Source organism: Eumetopias jubatus, unplaced genomic scaffold (assembly GCF_037043125.1).
Source record: "Eumetopias jubatus isolate StellerSeaLion01/CBP00866 unplaced genomic scaffold, mEumJub1_p1.0 scaffold_4, whole genome shotgun sequence".
Classification (NCBI taxonomy): domain Eukaryota; kingdom Metazoa; phylum Chordata; class Mammalia; order Carnivora; family Otariidae; genus Eumetopias; species Eumetopias jubatus.
In genome coordinates this window covers 90,086,769-90,103,764 of record NW_028274810.1, presented here as the reverse complement: position 1 = coordinate 90,103,764, position 16,996 = coordinate 90,086,769, and the positions used below count along the sequence as shown (strand labels likewise).

At 43.3% G+C, this 16,996-nt stretch overlaps 1 protein-coding gene and 1 pseudogene across 1 annotated transcript in view; one reads left to right on the top strand and one right to left on the bottom strand.

Moving 5' to 3' along the window:
- LUZP1 (leucine zipper protein 1) overlaps window positions 1-16,996 on the bottom strand; it is a 94,782-nt gene that overhangs the window by 36,233 nt on the left and 41,553 nt on the right. The gene's annotated exons all lie outside the window — the stretch shown is intronic.
- LOC114199077 (ATP synthase peripheral stalk subunit d, mitochondrial pseudogene) lies at window positions 15,745-16,263 on the top strand (annotated as a pseudogene).

The following is a 16,996-nucleotide window of genomic DNA, read 5'->3' as shown; positions in this document are numbered from 1 at the left end:
CCACGGAGAGTCCAACTGCCTCATGTGCCAGAGGAGAAAGTGAGTCCCACGAGAAGAGACTTACCCAAGGTTGCAAAGCAAGTTAAAATGAACACGGTTGAGTCCACCTGAGATAATAGGCTACACTGGAAAAAAATGCATCCAATTATCCTTTTATGATTGCTGAAGACTGAAGCTCTCTAAATATGTATCACTTTTGTTCCCAAAACACTTTGATAACGGATAAAAATGCTATGAGATGATTCTGGTTCCAGTATTATCCTCCAACAGATAACCACAATAAACTTTGGATAAAATGTAAAAAACTATCTGAAGTGAACAAAGGCCGGCAGAGTTTGGAGAGAAGTCAAAAACTGGGAAAAGGGGCTGGGATGGGACAAATTCCCCAGTTTTGGAGCTTTCACCAGAGGGCTGACCAGCGGCAGTGCCAATTGAAAAATAAACCCCAGGCTTTCTCTCTGGAGGAACCACAGAGTCCAGAGCAGCCACAGGTAATGGGAAATAAGAAAGAGGGCCAGAGAAGCAAAGTCCCAGGTGCTGTGTATGAACTTCATCCAAACTTCTAGCTGAGCCCTGAACCGTGCACACACAGGGCAGAACCCAAGCACCTCAGCCAAGGACCAAAGAACTGGACTAAGGTTTGAACTGCATACCCACTCCCCACAGGGGAGAGAGACCCTGCAGTTTTGAATCTTAGGTAACTGCCCGCTAAAATAAAAACATCAGCAGAAATCATCAGGGTCTCCACAACATAACATCCACACACATTCATGTTCAGGCTACAATCCCAGATTACATGAAGAACTAGAAAAACTATACCCAATTTGCAAGGGAAAAGACAATGAACAGAGGGCAATTCCAAGATGACCCAAATACAGGAATTATCAGACAAGGATATTAAAGCAGCAATTATAGCTAAGCACAGGAAGTGAAAAAACTTTTATTTGAAAAGTGGAAATTTCAGAGGCGCCTGGGTGGCTCAGTCGGTTAAGTGTCTGCCTTCGGCTCAGGTCATGATCCCAGGATCCTGGGATCGAGCCCCGCATCGGGCTCCCTGCTCCACGGGAAGCCTGCTTCTCCCTCTGCCACTCTCCCTGCTTGTGTTCCCTCTCTCAGGCACCTGTGTTGTGCACCTGTGCTGTGTGTCTCTCTCTCAAATAAAATCTTTAAAAAAAAAAAAAAAAAGTGGAAATTTCAGAACAGAAATGTAATACCTGAAACAACAACCACAAAAATCCTCTGAAAGGGCTTAAGAACAGAATGGAGATGACAGAGAAAAGAGTCCATGACATCTGCAGATCAAGAGAAATTATCCAAATTGAAAAACTGTGGGTCATCCGCAGTCTCTAGAAGAACCACCCTCAGTCCTTCACCTGAGTGTACACAGTGATACCTTGATTTTGTTACCAGAAAAACCGCTACCAGAGAGAACCAGAATAACTAAGGATCACAGAGATACCGTGGCCCTGCAATTCTGCTGGAGCAGGCCACCCCTCATATCTACTAATTAACTTTTTGAGTTCTTCCAGATGTAAGCAAAGAACCAAGCTGAAGGTGGAAAATGAGAGGGCGGGATAAAAATTTAAACCTGACGGCGCCTGGGTGGCTCAGTTGGTTAAGCGACTGCCTTCGGCTCAGGTCATGATCCTGGAGTCCCGGGATCGAGTCCCACATCGGGCTCCCTGCTCGGCATGGAGTCTGCTTCTCCCTCTGACCCTCTTCCCTCTCGTGTTCTCTATCTCTCATTCTCTCTCGCGAATAAATAAATAAATAAAAATAAAAATCTTTAAAAAAAAAGAAAAGAAAAATTTAAACCTGAGATAACCATAATATCCAAAGTCCTAGGAGTCAAATCTGGTGCCCCATTGTGTCTAATGAGAAGCAAGAAGCAAGGAGACAATCATTTTGCCCCTAGAATTGCTGAGGGAGCATTCTCAGGAGTGTTCAGGAAAAAAGCGAGGAGGGATTTTGTTTTTTCTGCCCTATGCAATATCTTCACCAAAAAGCCAACCTGTAAACAGGCTGATGGCAGGATGGAGTGGGACCAATCACTGGGTCTGGGGCTTAAGAATGGCAGCAGCTTGGGGACAGCCAACCTAGTGCCACCTAGGCTGATAAAAGCAGCTAAGCTGAATGCCATCCCTGACCAGCTTCCCACACTCAAATCACTTCATGCAGGAGTTCAAGACACTCCAGGTAGGGGCGCCTGGGTGGCTCAGTCGTTAAGCATCTACCTTCGACTCAGGTCATGATCCCAGGGTCCTGGGATTGAGCCCCACATTGGGCTCCTGGCTCCATAGGAAGCCTGCTTCTCCCGCTCCCCACTCCTCCTGTTTGTGTTCCCTCTCTCGCTGTGTCTGTCTCTGTTAAATAAAATCTTAAAAAAAAAAACAAAAAACAAAACAAAAACGACACTCCAGGTAAAAATAGGGGCAAAAACACAGGTTGCAGAAGACATGTCTGAAAGCCCTGCCTTTTTCTCAACCCCCCTCTGCCCCACCCCACCTGCCACAAGGGCGGAGAATCCAGAGCAAGTGGGAAACTGCGGAAGAGGTACCCTCTTAGGGTGAGGAACCTGAAGCAGGGAGTTCACAGCCACCTGACATGCTGTCAACCTCACACAAGTTTTTTATACTCTGGGTCTCTGTTTTATTAGCCAAACAAAACACTAAGGACAAAATGATATTTAAGGGCCTTTCCAATAACAACACGTATGAACCCTTAACATGCTGTCACCATGCCCCTGAAGAAACCATAAGTAATAGGTCCCAAAAGGCAAAAGTGGCAACATCCCAATTCACATGATTTATTAGAATACCTCAGGGTTATACAATTATTCAAATTTTTAAAGAATAAATTAATAATCTTATTATTAATTATTAATTCCTAGAGTTTATGTTAATAACAGATTTCAATACCTATGATGGAGGGTTGCTAAAATAATGTCCAATTTGGGGTACCTGGGTGGTGGAGTCAGTTAAGCATCTGACTCTTGGTTTCAGCTCAGGTCCATGATCTCAGAGTCGTGATACCGAGCCCTGTGTCAGGCTCCATGCTCAGCACGGGGCCTGCTTGAGTTTCTCTCTCCATCCTCCTCTGCCCCTCTCCACCACTCGTATGTGCTCTCTCAAATAAATAAATAAATCTTTAAAATAATAATAACAATGTCTGATCTCCTAGGATAACTCTTTTATCCATGTAACTCTTGGGATGAGAAGGCAGATACTCTTATCCCCCACATGACAGATGAGCAAACAGATTAAGATCTGTGACTCTTTCAAGAAGCTCCTAACAGAGACAGGACTAGAATCCAGTAATCCCATTTCTGAACTTCACCAAAGAAACCAAAGAAAGCTTACCAAAGAAACTTTACCTAACAAAGAACCAAGAGTATAATAAATAAGATTAAAATTAGAAAGAAAGGATTTAAGAACTTTCAAACACTTTGGAACCACTTATTAATACACAATTGATAAATACTAGCTTGTGATTAGGGCATCTGTTTAGAAGCAGGCCCTCAAGGACCACCACCTATCCACCGTTTCCTTTTCTAAAAGTAGGCTATAATTGAGACTAGGCTTCCTTGCAATTAGCCCATGTTTGTGGGGTTTAGCAACAGAACCACATGTCTAAAATTGTTGGTTTTAGACCTGCTTTAGAAAGTTGGCTGAATCAGAAGAACACACTGGCTCGCTTTCACCCCTAGGAGTCTTTAATTAGGATCAAGGAGCCACAAGGATTAGGGCAGGTAATGGTAAATGTAAACAGCAAGTCACAACAAGCAGCCCAGGGAAAAAGAAACCAAAAGTGCTTTTATTACCTAATTTAATCTTCACAGTAACCCCCTCAGGTAAATGCCATCATGATTATTTTATAAATGAGGAAGAGATAAAGGGTCAAAGTCACATAGCTGATAAGTGGATTCTCACCTAGGTATTTCTGACCCCCAATTTGCTTTCTCCTCTGCATTATACCACCTCTCCAAGGAATTCTCTGAGCTCTAACCTTCAAGAAAGCCAGTCCTGAGCCACATCCCAAATATCACAAACCGACAAGAAGTTGATGGGTAGTTTGTGCATTCTTTCATTCAATAATGTATTCGTGCAAATACTGAGTGGTTACCATGCATCAAGCTCTGAGGTAAGCACTATCTTCATGCCATTTACTATATAGTGCAACAGGAAAACAGTGATTAAAAAATCACACTAGTAAATTAATAGAAGCTGACCCACTCACAGAGAAGTCTAAGAGGCTACCACTAGTGGTCAGGACGTTTCTAAGTAGAAGACGGAGCACAATGAACTTGAGCTAAACTGGATGACAACAAGGCGGAACAAGCAGACGCATGACGGGAGACAAAGTTGGACAGGTATGGAGAAAGCCATACCACACAGGCACTTGGAAACCAAATTATGGATTTGTGTCCTTATCCAAAGAGCTACAGAAAGTCATTTAAGTGTTAAGTAAGGGGTAAGGTGTGTACATTTCAAAAAGATCACTTCAGCTTCAGTATGGACCACAGATGGAAGGAGAGAAGAAAGGTGCCAAAAGATGTGGAGGGAGGCCAGATCCGTGGGCCAGGAGGCATGAGGGCGGTAAGAGCTAACCACACTGGGGGGATACACAGCACCTACCATGCCCCAGGCCCCTTTCTGGGCACTTTGTAGGAATTAACTGAACCCTTACAACAACTCTACAAACTATTATCCCCATCTTATAAAAGAGAAGTTAAGTAATTTAATGGTATTACATGCCCCCTTCATGTGCTCACTTCCCTCATAGTCAGTCCCTTGCAAACATCTTTTTTTGATTTTATTTATTTATTTGAGAGAGAGCGAGAGAGAGCACATGAGGGGGGAGGGTCAGAGGGAGAAGCAGACTCCCCGCTGAGCAGGGAGCCCGATGCGGGACTCGATCCTGGGACTCCAGGATCATGACCCAAGCCGAAGGCAGCCGCCCAACCGACTGAGCCACCCAGGCGCCCTGCAAATATCTTTCATTCACTTGCCCCCCTGCCCATCGTATTCAACTAGTAAAACTTCAGATCACACTAAACCATACTAACAACCTCTCCAGGCCCACACCAAAGCAGCTAAGTTACCGACTAAGCTGTGTCTCTAGAGAGAATGCCAACTACTGACTGGCATCGTTTTTAAAAAAAAATTTTAAGTAGGATCCATGCCCCACACGGGGCTTGAACCCACAACCCCGAGATCAAGAATCACATGCTCTACCAACTGAGCCAGCCAGGCACCCACATTTTAAATTTATCACCACAAATCTCAAACACGCCCCTCGATGCTGCCAGCAATCCCACAACATTTCTCTTGCTAGGTTCACTTTGTGACTCCCCAAAATGACTCTTGCACATCTTTTTCTTTCTCAATAAACCTCCAGCCCTCATCAGCTAAATGACTTTGTCCCCAAGAAGCAACACTCAGACCATCATCTCCTAACTCCAAGTCGAGCATTCTGCTTCCCCTGTTGTTACAATGAAGAGGCTTTGCTGATACATGAAGTACAACTTTTCATGTCTAAGGATGGATCCGATTCCCTCTTCAGAAGCAACCTCTGCTCGCTTACATCATTTTTCTCCCTGCGCAGACTCTCAAATGCCCCTACTCAACCAGCATGTGGCCCACAGGCCAGCACTGGCTCGCAGACTCCTACCGGTGGGGAGTACAGGAACTGAGAAGAGGCACTTGGACATCTGGGAAGCAAACTGACCTGGCTACAACATCCAAGCACAGGATACGAGGAGGACTTCTCAGATAGGGTTCTAGACCAGTGAGGATGCTGATCAACTCACACAGTGAGTCACACGTGGAGTGAGTTACAGACAAAATGCACATAGCAGTCTCACATGTAGGTCCTAGACAGATTAGAAAAAATTAATTGGTCCTGCATCACCGATAGCTTGAGAAGCCACACTCCAGAACAGTGCTTCTCAAACCTGAAAATGCACCCAAATCAGCTGGGGATCGCCCTGAAGTGTAGGCACTGACTCCGTAGGTCTGGGGTGGGGCCTAAGTTTCCCTATTTCTAACAGGTTCCCAGATTGATCCAGGGGCCACATTTGGAAAGCAAGATTCTAGAATTTCTCATCTTAAAAAACAAAAACCAGAAACAATAAACTCTCCCTTGATCTCACACCTCCTTCCAGCTAGTCCAGCCCCAATGCCTCTGCTTCTCCTCACAGCAAAACCGAGAGTGGTCTCTACTCTTCACTTGGTACCTCTCATTCTCAATTCACGCCAATCAGTCTTCTATCTTCAATGCTCCACGAAAACTGTCCATCAGAGCCAAAGGCCTCAACACTGCCAAATTCTGTGTGGTCCCTTCCTTATCCTCCAAATGGCATTTAACACAAATAACCACTCTTCCTCTACTGAAACCCTTTCTTCCTTGGTTCCAGGATATCACACTTTTCCTGATCTTCCTACTAAACGGGTCATCCTCAGTCTGCTCTGCCTTCTCTTCTACTTGACCAGAGACAGTCCTGGGGCCTTTCCTCTTTACCTGTACCCTCCCTTCTTTGGGCAATCTCCTCCAGTCCCATGACTTTTAATATCAATGACCTCCAAATTTTTATCTCCAGCAATGACCTCCCTGAATTCCAGAGGCATATCCGACAGCCTACATGACTTCTCTACCTGGATGTGTAACTGATATCACATATCCATATATTCTCAGATTCTTGATGGTATTTTACCTCCCACCCTTCTGTCCCCAAACTCATTCCTCTTTACATCTTTCCCCAATTCACAATACCACCATTCACCCAACTGCCCAGGCTGAACACCCAACCGTGCCGGGTGTCTCTTTCCCTCACACCCCACCTGCAAATCCATCAGCAGGTCCAATCAACTCCACTATCAACTCCACTTCCAAATTTTCTTGAACCTATCCCTCTGCTCTCTAGCCCCTATAAAGCACCCTAGCCCAAGCTACTGGACTTTCACCCTACCTACTACAACAGCCTCCTTAAGTCTCTCTGCTACCAACTCTCCCCCCATATATACACCACTCTCTAGATAGTGACAAATTAAATTTATAAACATTTCATCAGATCAAGACTCTATTTCTGCTTAAAAACAACATAACAAAACACCTCACAGCTTTCCCTTTCACTTAGAATAATCTAAAGTCCTCACCAAGTCTACCAGGCCCTGGGTGATCTGGTCCGTCCTTACCTCTATGACCTCATCTCCTAACAGGTCCCCTCCCCACTCCCTGATACTTGCACACAGCATTCAGCCTTGGGGCCTTTGCACTAGCTGTTTCCTCTTCCCTCTGCACAGCTGGCTCTTTTTGGTCACTGAAGGGTCAGCTTAACTCCTACCACCTCTGTAAAGACTTGACCAGACAATATAAGGTAGCTCTCAACCTCTTAACAGATCACCCTAGTTTATGTGCACCTCAGCATTTAACCCCATCTGGTATCTCGTTTACTTGTTTCTTGTTCGTTTCTTCCTCCCCGCCCCTACCCCTACCTTCTGTCTACCTCATCACTATATCCCCGGGGTATTCCATATCTTAGAACGGGGCCTGGCTGACAATAAATAGATGGGTCTGTAGCACAGGGGAACAATCCAGGCTGGATACATAAATTTATGAGTCATGTCCACAGAGGTGTGGTTACTAAAGCCAATGGGGTGGATGAGATCACCGAGGGAGAGGATCTACTATGAGTAGAGGAGGGCTTGGGACAGTAGAACATTTCATAGCTGTAGGACGGAGGAGAAGGAGGAGGAAGGATAGCACAGTGTTACATCACTGGAGCCAAGACAAGAGAGTGTTTCTGGAAGGAACGAGTGGTCAACAGCGTCAACTTCCCTGAGAAAATGACCCCAAAAAATCTGTTGATTTCGGCTTCACGGAGGACACAAGTGACCTTATTGAGAGGTGTACAGTAGAGTGACAGAAACCAGCCTGGGACAGGCTAAGTGGAGGGAGGCAGTGAGTACAGACAGCTGTTTAGAGAAGTCTGGCTATTTCAAAGTGAAGGTGATGGACCCAAGAGGACGCAGGGCTGAGGACACTCGGTTTCATCTGTTTCTGTTCAAAGGAGGCACTATCCTAGCACCGCCTCACGTACGGGCAGAAAGTCACCCAAAGGCTTCAAGCCTTTTTCCTCAGCTTAGAATTCTACTCCCCTTGGACTGATTCCCAAATGTCCGGAGTATCAACCCGGAAGTCTTTTTTTATACCTACATCTCATCTTCCTCACTACAACGGAAGATAAAAATGCCCTTCTATACACTTCCCCTTGGTGTGTCAGGAACAGAAGGCATGGCTGTTTATACTGGAGGGCTTGGGTTTAGAAGGTCTGCTCTGACATTTTAATTTCAAGGCACATTTTGGAGTCATCATCATTACTTCTACCCCAGCAAGAATTTTCTTTCCATTTTATAGCCTCTAGAGAGCTTCCCTTTGTCTCTGTGGCACACTCCTCCTGCACCCTGCCTGCTGCCCAGGCAACATACTACGAAGGAAGAAATCCGCATGGTCTCAGAAGCCAGGCAATCGCGGTTCCCCTACAATTCAGTCACACAGCAGTTCAGGTGACACCACTTCCCAATCTCAGGCTCTTCAAGTGTACACAGAGATTCTCTCTAAACTTCACAGGGCTGATGTCGGGATTATAGGAAAATACACATTAAGTGTACACACACAAGGCCTGGCGTAAAGTGTATCCTATAAATGTTAATCCAATTTTCTCCTCATCACCATTCGGATAAAGCATTACACCCCCTGCACATTTTTATTTAGTTTCTCTTTCCCTCTAAGTGTACCACGAAGCCCTTGGGAAAAGAACCTTGGGAAATTCACTGGCCCAGTTCCAGGAGAAATAATTTTAAAGAAGTACTAAAAGAGGTGGGCGGGACCAGAGGTGTCACCGGGCAGCATCAGGAAGGGCGGGGAGGACGCCCCCGTCAGAAGACCTCAGCGGGCTCCACGCCCGGTTCTCGGCATTTCCCCACCACCCCTTGGTCCAAGTTCCCTTCTTGTAGCCTTGCATGTGTCCCTTTACCTCGCCCTCTTCGTAAGTCCTGCTTGCGAGCAAGTCTCAAGTCAGCGTCTTCAGTATCACAAACACACAGAACAAAGAGCGCACACACTCAGAGCACAGACATACTGGGCAGTACGCTGGGCAATGAAATCCTCAGACTCAGTGCTGTTTCTCCAGTTTACTGGGTCTGTGACCCTTGTGGATTATTATAATCCTCTGAGTAGAAGTTTCCTCATTTGTATAACAGAAATGACCAATATATCTGGACTATAAGATTGTAAGGATAAAATGAAATAATATATGTGAAAGTACTTTGGCCACTATAAAACATGGTTATTGTTATATTATAGGTACGTAAGGCAGCTGCAGAGTCTACCTTTGGCCAGTTTAGGGGTGCTATTAAGAAAGCCCTCAGTCCAGGAGTAGTCTTGTTCTATGATCTATGGCTACCTGTTTTCATCTCAAGTCCTCCCATCCCTGGCAGCTGAAAATTTATATTCTTTCTAATTTCACATGATTCTCTTTTCTTAGCAAGGATTCTTCAACTTCTCTGACTAAATGGCTCCATGTCCCCAGAATGGTAAAGACCACTGGCCCTGATGCTCTATAAGGGCCCTTTGTGGCTCTAACATTCTAAGCCTATCCATCCTTTGCACCCAAAGTACTTTGTCCGTATCTCTACTTGCACAATTTCCAGTCTACTTTGCATCATAGCTTTATTTTATATCATCTCCTAAGGAAAGAACAGAAGGTTGTCTAGTTTTATGTTCCCCACAGCACTTAACATGGAACTTTGTACACAGAGCTTTGTGCTCCAAAAATATTGGCTGATTGACTCAATGCTCATTTCTATTTTTTTGCACTTATTGTCCATACCACACAATAATTACAGACTACCCTCTTATTCTTTTATGCTTTTTTGGTACCTCTACAGGCCTGGCAGAGTGTGAAACACATCGTCAATATCTTTTTTAAAGACCAGTGACTGGTTTATCTCTTGGTCAAGGTGAAAAAGTCCTATCAACCTATTCTACCTATGATTTTTAACAACTTGCTCTGGTTACTGACAAATATAAACATAGCATTTATCGGATTGTAACAAAAGGAAACTGCATAACAGAGTTATTACATAGAGGCAAATGAAATGCACAGGTTGAGGGGCCTTTTTCTTGCCAGTGCATCAAAAATATGGTAAAAAGGCAAATATATTGATAGTCAGATCTGGACTCCAGAGTTTATCTCTAGAAGATGGGCAGTCTCCTAAAATGGCTCCCAATGATCTCCACCTACTAGTGTCCATGTTCTATGTGGGCTCCTCCCCTTGAGTTTGGTCTGGGCCTCATGACCTTCTTCTAATAACAAGAATACGGCAAGAATTAGGACGTCATTTCTGAGATTAGGTTATAAAAGACTGAATTCTTTCCTGCTGGCACTTTCTCTCTTTTGCCATCTCTCGCTGTGATGAAGCTATCTGCTGTGCTGGAGAGGCCCATATGGCAAGGAACTGAAGGTGGCCTCTGTCTACCAACCAGCAAGAAACTGAGGCCCTCAATCCAACTGCCCACAAGGACCTGAATCCTGCCAACCACCTCTGAGAGAACTTGAAGCTGGTCCTTCCTCAGTCCCACCTTGATGGTTCATATCTTGATTATAGCCTGTGTGAGACCCTGAAGCAGGGGACCCAGCTAAAGCCATGCCTGGCTCCCTAACCCACAGAAACTGATATAATAAATGAGTATTGTTTTATGCTGCAACATATAACTAATATACCCTGTATATTTAAAAAAGGGAGGGGGGCACCTGGGTGGATCAGTCGGTTGAGCATCCAACTCTTGGTTTAGGCTCAGGTCATGGTCTCAGGGTTGTAGAATCAAGCTCTGAGTCAGGCTCTACACTGAGCGTGGAATATGCTTGAGATTCTTTCCCTCTCTCTCTGCCCCTCCTCCACCTCACACTCTCTCTCTCTCTCTCTCTAAAATAAAGAACTAAAATATTTTTAATTTTTTAAATAAAAAAGGGAGGGGATGTGGACAGAGAACCTATGGATTAAAAGATTCTTTAAAAAAAGACATATCAACCAATCACAATGTATAGATCTTAACTGGATCCTGATTCAGACTAACTGTAAAAAACAAAACAGAATCATGGACAAGAAAATGAAAATTTGAATGACTGGATATTTGATGGTATTAAAGAATTCTTGTTTTTTATGTGATTATTAAAATTGTAGGTTTTTTAATTTTAAGAAGCCCTTAACTTTTTTTTTTAAAGATTTTATTTATTTATTTGACAGAGAGATAGAGAGCACAAGTAGGCAGAGAGGCAGAGGGAGAAGGAGAAGCAGGCTCCCCACCGAGCAGGGAGCACGACGTGGGGCTCGATCCCAGGACCCTGGGATCATGACCTGAGCCGAAGGCAGATGCTTAATGACTGAGCCACCCAGGCGCCTCAAGAAGCCCTTAACTTTTTTTTTTTTTAAGATTTTATTTATTCATTTGAGACACAGATACAGAGAGAGAGAGAGAGAGAGAACATGAGCAGGGGGAGAGGCAGAGGGAGAGGGAGAAGCAGGCTCCCACTGAGCAGGGAACCTGATGCGGGGCTCAATCCCAGGACCCTGGGATCATGACCTGAGCTGAAGGCAGACGCTTAACCATCTGAGCCACCCAGGGACCCTTAACTTTTAAACATACATAATGAAATGTTTACAGATGAAATGATACAATGTCTGGAATTTGCTTCAAAATAATACAGAATGGGGTTAAGTGGATAAGGGTATAGATGAAATAAGATTGGCCATGAGTTCCTAACTGCTGAAACGGGAGATGGGTACATGGGAGTCCCATTTTTATGAAGTTTCCTTTTGTATAAATTCGACATTTTCTCTAACAAAAAAAACCTAAGAAAGGGGAGGGGGTGGGTAGAATCCAAGAGCCCAAGGGCCCTTCTAGTTCTGACAATCTAGGATTAGGTAATAATCCCACAGTACTTCAAAGCCTATGCTACAGCCACTCTGACCTTCCGTAGGTTTACAGTGGATATACCACTTCAGTCCACGCCAGTGACCAACATTACCGACTTTCCCACAAAAAAACTCTGTTAAGCACTTAGATCTGATGAATTAAGATTAAGAAAATAAGAAATTAAGAAAAATAAGATTATTTGCACAATTTGGCCCACATAGATAAAGAAGATGGAGTGATATGGTGGCTAATTGCTAGAAGATGCTTGACACAAACTAGAAGGAATCACCCTAGGTCTTCCCAGTTTGGAAAACCAACTCCTGTTGCACTTTATTGTGGCCTGCCTGGGGACACTCCAGCGTCCCACCTACATGGATGTTTTAACACTTCCTCCCTGTGCTGTGTATAGACTTAATTTCCTAATCCCTTAAAGTTTTCTTTCAACTGCCGTGAATGACCTATTTTCCAATTTCCAATTGTGTTCAACTAATTAAAAAAGAAAAAAAAAAACCTCATGATCAACAGTTCTACAAGAAAAGAACTTCAACAGGGAAGAAATCATATCTGCTTTTTTATGTCAGAGTCTCTGATTCTTAAGTTAGAGAATCAACCTTTGAAGTTCCTACTAAACAAGAAGATTCACACCACAAAGTAAAATCGGGACAGACAAATGAGAGCTTCATGACTATATTCTAGACCCTAGCCTTCACCTCTCTGTAAAAGAACAGTCCTGAGATTTATACTCCGAGGGGTTTTCAACCTTAGCGAAATTATTAGAAAAACCTAGGAGCTTTCAAAAATATCCTTACTGTCTGGCAACTGACTCAATTTCCACAATGAGTCAGTGATATGAAAAAGGGGGAGCAGAGAAAGAAGGGCTCTGCTACATACAAAGAAACTGAGGAAACATAACAACTTAATGTATCGTGTGGCTGGTCAGATCCTTATCCTAACTAACTGCAAAGACATTTTCAAGACAATCAAGGAAATCTCATTATGATCTTATCTAGATATTATTAAGGATCTGTTAATTTCATTAAATTTGATAACGGCATTATGGTTATGTAAGAAAACGTCCATATTTAAATATGCATATAAAAGTGTGTAGGGATAAGGCACCTGGGTGGCTTAGTTGGTTAAGTGTCCAACTCTTCACTTTGGCTCAAGTCAGGATATCAGAGTTGTGAGATCCAGCCCCGTGTCTGGCTCCCTACAGAGTCTGCTTGTCCCTCTCCCTCCCCCTCCCACCCCTCCTCACACGTGCGCTCTCTCTAATAAATAAAATCTTTTTTTAAACAAGTGTGTAGGGGTAAAATGACATGATTTCTGGGATTTGCTTTAAAATTCCTCAACACATTAAAAATTAGAACAGAAATGAAGCAAATGTAGCAGCAACATCTTGAAAATTATTGAATATAGATATACGTAGGTTCACTCTATTAGCCTCCCTCCTTCTGTGAATGTTTGGAATTTTTCATAATAAAAAAAAAAAACTTGAGGGGCGCCTGGGTGGCTCAGTCATTAGGCGTCTGCCTTCGGCTCAGGTCATGATCCCAGGGTCCTGGGATCGAGCCCCACATCAGCTCCCTGCTCAGCGGGGAGTCTGCTTCTCCCTGTGACCCTCCCTCCTCTCATGTGCTTTCTCTCTCTCATTCTCTCTCTCAAATAAATAAAATCTTAAAAAAAAAAAAAAAAAGACTTTTAAAATCTTTAAACAAAAAACAAAAAACAAAAACAAAACTTGAGGGGCACCTGGATGGCTCAGTCGGTTAATCATTTTGACTCTTGATCTCAGCTCAGGTCTTGATCTTGGCTAGGGGCTTGATCTCAGGGTCATGAGTTCAAGTTCTATACTGGGCTCCATGCTGGGCATGGAGCCTACTTAAAAAAAAAAAAAAAAAAAAAATGAATGCTAACACCTAGTACAACCAAACTCTTTAGCAGTATCTACCAGAGCTGATATATGACCTAGAATCTTATTCCTGGGTATACACCCAAGAGAAATGAGTGCATACGTCCACCAAAAGACATACACAACACTTCTGAGTATCCATGGCAGCTTTGTCAAAAAGCCCAAACTGTTAAGATCCCAAATGTCCAGGGTGCCTGGATGGCTCAGTCAGTTAAGCGTCTGCCTTCGGCTCAGATGTGATCCCAGGGTTCTGGGATCAAGCCCCACATTGGGCTCCTTGCTCAGCAAGGAGCCTGCTTCTTCCACTCCCTCTGCCCCTCCCCACCGCTCATGTTCTCTCACTTGCTCTCGCTCTATCTCTATTTATTAATAAATAAAATATTTAAAAAAACAGGATCCCAAATGTCCATCAACAGAATAAATAATTGTGGTACATCCAAACAATAAAACATTACATACTCCTACATACAACATAGATGTATGTAGGAGTATGTAATGTAAACCCCAATATCCAGACACAGTGTTGAGCAAAAGCAGCCAGACCCAAAAGAGTGCATACTGATTCTATTTATATTCTATTACACGAAACTCAAGAATTCACAAAACTAATCAATGGAGATAGAAGTCACAATAAGTGGTAACTTGGGCAGCCAGTACTGATGAGGAAGAAGCACAAGGGAGCCTTCTGGAGTTCTGGAAATATTCTCTATCTTGACTTGATGCATATCCTGATGTGAGCAGTCTTTACATGAAGTATACATATATAAAAATTCATTGAGTATTGGGGCACCTGGGTGGTTCAGTCAGTTAAGCAGCCGACTCTTGATTCAGGCCATGATCTCAGGGTCTTTAGAGCTGCTGGGTGTGGAGCCTGCTTAAGATTCTCTCTCTCCCTCTCCACCCGCTCATGCACACTCTCTCTAAATAAATAAAATCTTTAAAAAAAATTTTTAATGGGTCTGCTTCTGGAAGCTTGGCAACAGAGGTTTCAAACTTTTTCTAAGACAGACTTGAGCTGCCGCAGATTGGGACAAGTTCAGTGACCTGAGAAATTATGAGAAAGAAAAAATAATCTATGTCTTCTGAGAAAGAGACAATTTCTAACTGATGTATTCCTTTTGTGGAATATTAAGCTAAAATAAGTTATCTCGGGTGCCTGGTGGCTCAGTCATTAAGCGTCTGCCTTTGGCTCAGGTCGTGATCCCGAAGTCCCGGATTGAGCCCCGCATCGGGCTCCCTGCTCAGCCCGGAAGCCTGCTTCTCCCTCTCCCACTTCCCCTGCTTGTGTTCCCCCTCTCGCTATGTCTGTGTCAAATAAATAAATAAAATCTAAAAAAAAAAAGATTTAAAAAAATAAGTCATCTCAATAATGAGCAAACGAATATTTTACAAAATTACTATGTAAGTAAAAATCAGAATCCTAGGTATCAGTATTTTATAAAAGCTCTCTAAGCAATTCTAATGTGCAGCCAATGCTAAGGTCCATTCTTCTACCTCAGCAAGCTCAAACTTAAGACTCCCAAGCCTTTCTCCTTCCATTTCAATAGGACTGTGAGACAAGGTAGTAAGAACCGAAGCTTGAAAAGATGGTGGAGCAGAGAGGACAGAGAGTTACCTCTTTGAGAAGAGTAGGAATCTAGGGCAAGGGAGGAAAAACTTAGGTTAGTGCTAACGGATCTAAGAACAAAGTTTTAAGAGACTGAATATCACAACTCATATTTTAGTTCTAGTTTCACTACCAACTAGCTATGGGTATCACTTTAGGCAAACTGCTTCATCTCTCCAGGCCTCCCTATGATCTCGTACAGCTTTTAAACAAAGTCTGGGACCCAGTTCCGTTCCTTGCTGCTGTGGACTCTAGGCCGCCGGGGTCGGTGAAGGATCTCAAGATGGCTGCACGAAAACTTGCTCTAAAAACCATTGACTGGGTAGCTTTTGGGGAGATCATACCCCGAAACCAGAAGGCCATTGCTAACTCCCTGAAATCCTGGAATGAGACACTTACCTCCAGGTTGGCTACTCTCCCTGAGAAACCACCTGCTATCAACTGGGCTTACTACAAGGCCAATGTGGCAAAGGCTGGTTTAGTAGATAACTTTGAGAAGAAGTTTAATGCCCTGAAAGTTCCTGTGCCAGAGGATAAATACACTGTTCGGGTGGATGCTGAAGAAAAAGAAGATGTGAAAAGTTGTGCCGAGTTTTTGTCTCTCTCTAAGGCCGGGATTGAGGAATATGAAAAAGAGCTGGAGAAGATGAGGAACATAATTCCATTTGATCAGATGACCATTGAGGACCTGACTGAAGTCTTCCCAGAAGCCAGATTAGACAAGAAGAAGTATCCCGATTGGCCTCACAAGCCAACTGAGAATTTATAAACTTGAGTTGGGGAGAAAGCTCTGGCCCTCGTATTGTAAACGCTGGACATTAAAAATAATGATACGGTAAAAAAAAAAAAAAAAAAAAAACAAAGTCTGGAGAGGAAGGTGAGAGGAATCAAGTAAGAACAGGCCCCTCTGAAAGACCCTAGGATTGCTTCTAACATAGATAGCACTTACCATCCTGTATTGTAATTATCTACTTGTTTATCTCCCCCCACCAAACTGTGAGCTCTTAGAAGGCCAAGATTATAGTATTTCATCTCCAAATCCAAGCACATACATAGAACTCGGCATACAGTAATAGTTCAGTCAATGTTCAATGGCTAAATAGCTGGACACTATGAGGAGTGCCTATATTAATGTTCTTACAAGCATAGGTGTACTTATATAAGAACAAATCATCTCCCACATGTAACACTGAGTAGTAACACTGAACATTATTTTCTTTATTAATACCAACTAAAGGAAGTCCAGATTCTAGGATGCTCAGAATCATCAGAAAGGCTCCAAGATGTCCTGCCCCCTCAAAAGTCCATGCCTCTTCCTCCCTAAATAGTATGCCTGCTAATAATAATACCTAATGCTTATACATGATTTCATAGTTCAAAGCGCTTTCACTCCCATACACTCTCACAACTCTATGAGGAGGTATTATCAAACCCATTTTATATGTGAGGAAACAGAGGCTCATATTTTAAATAATTTGCTAACCTAAGGCAAGCTGAAAGCT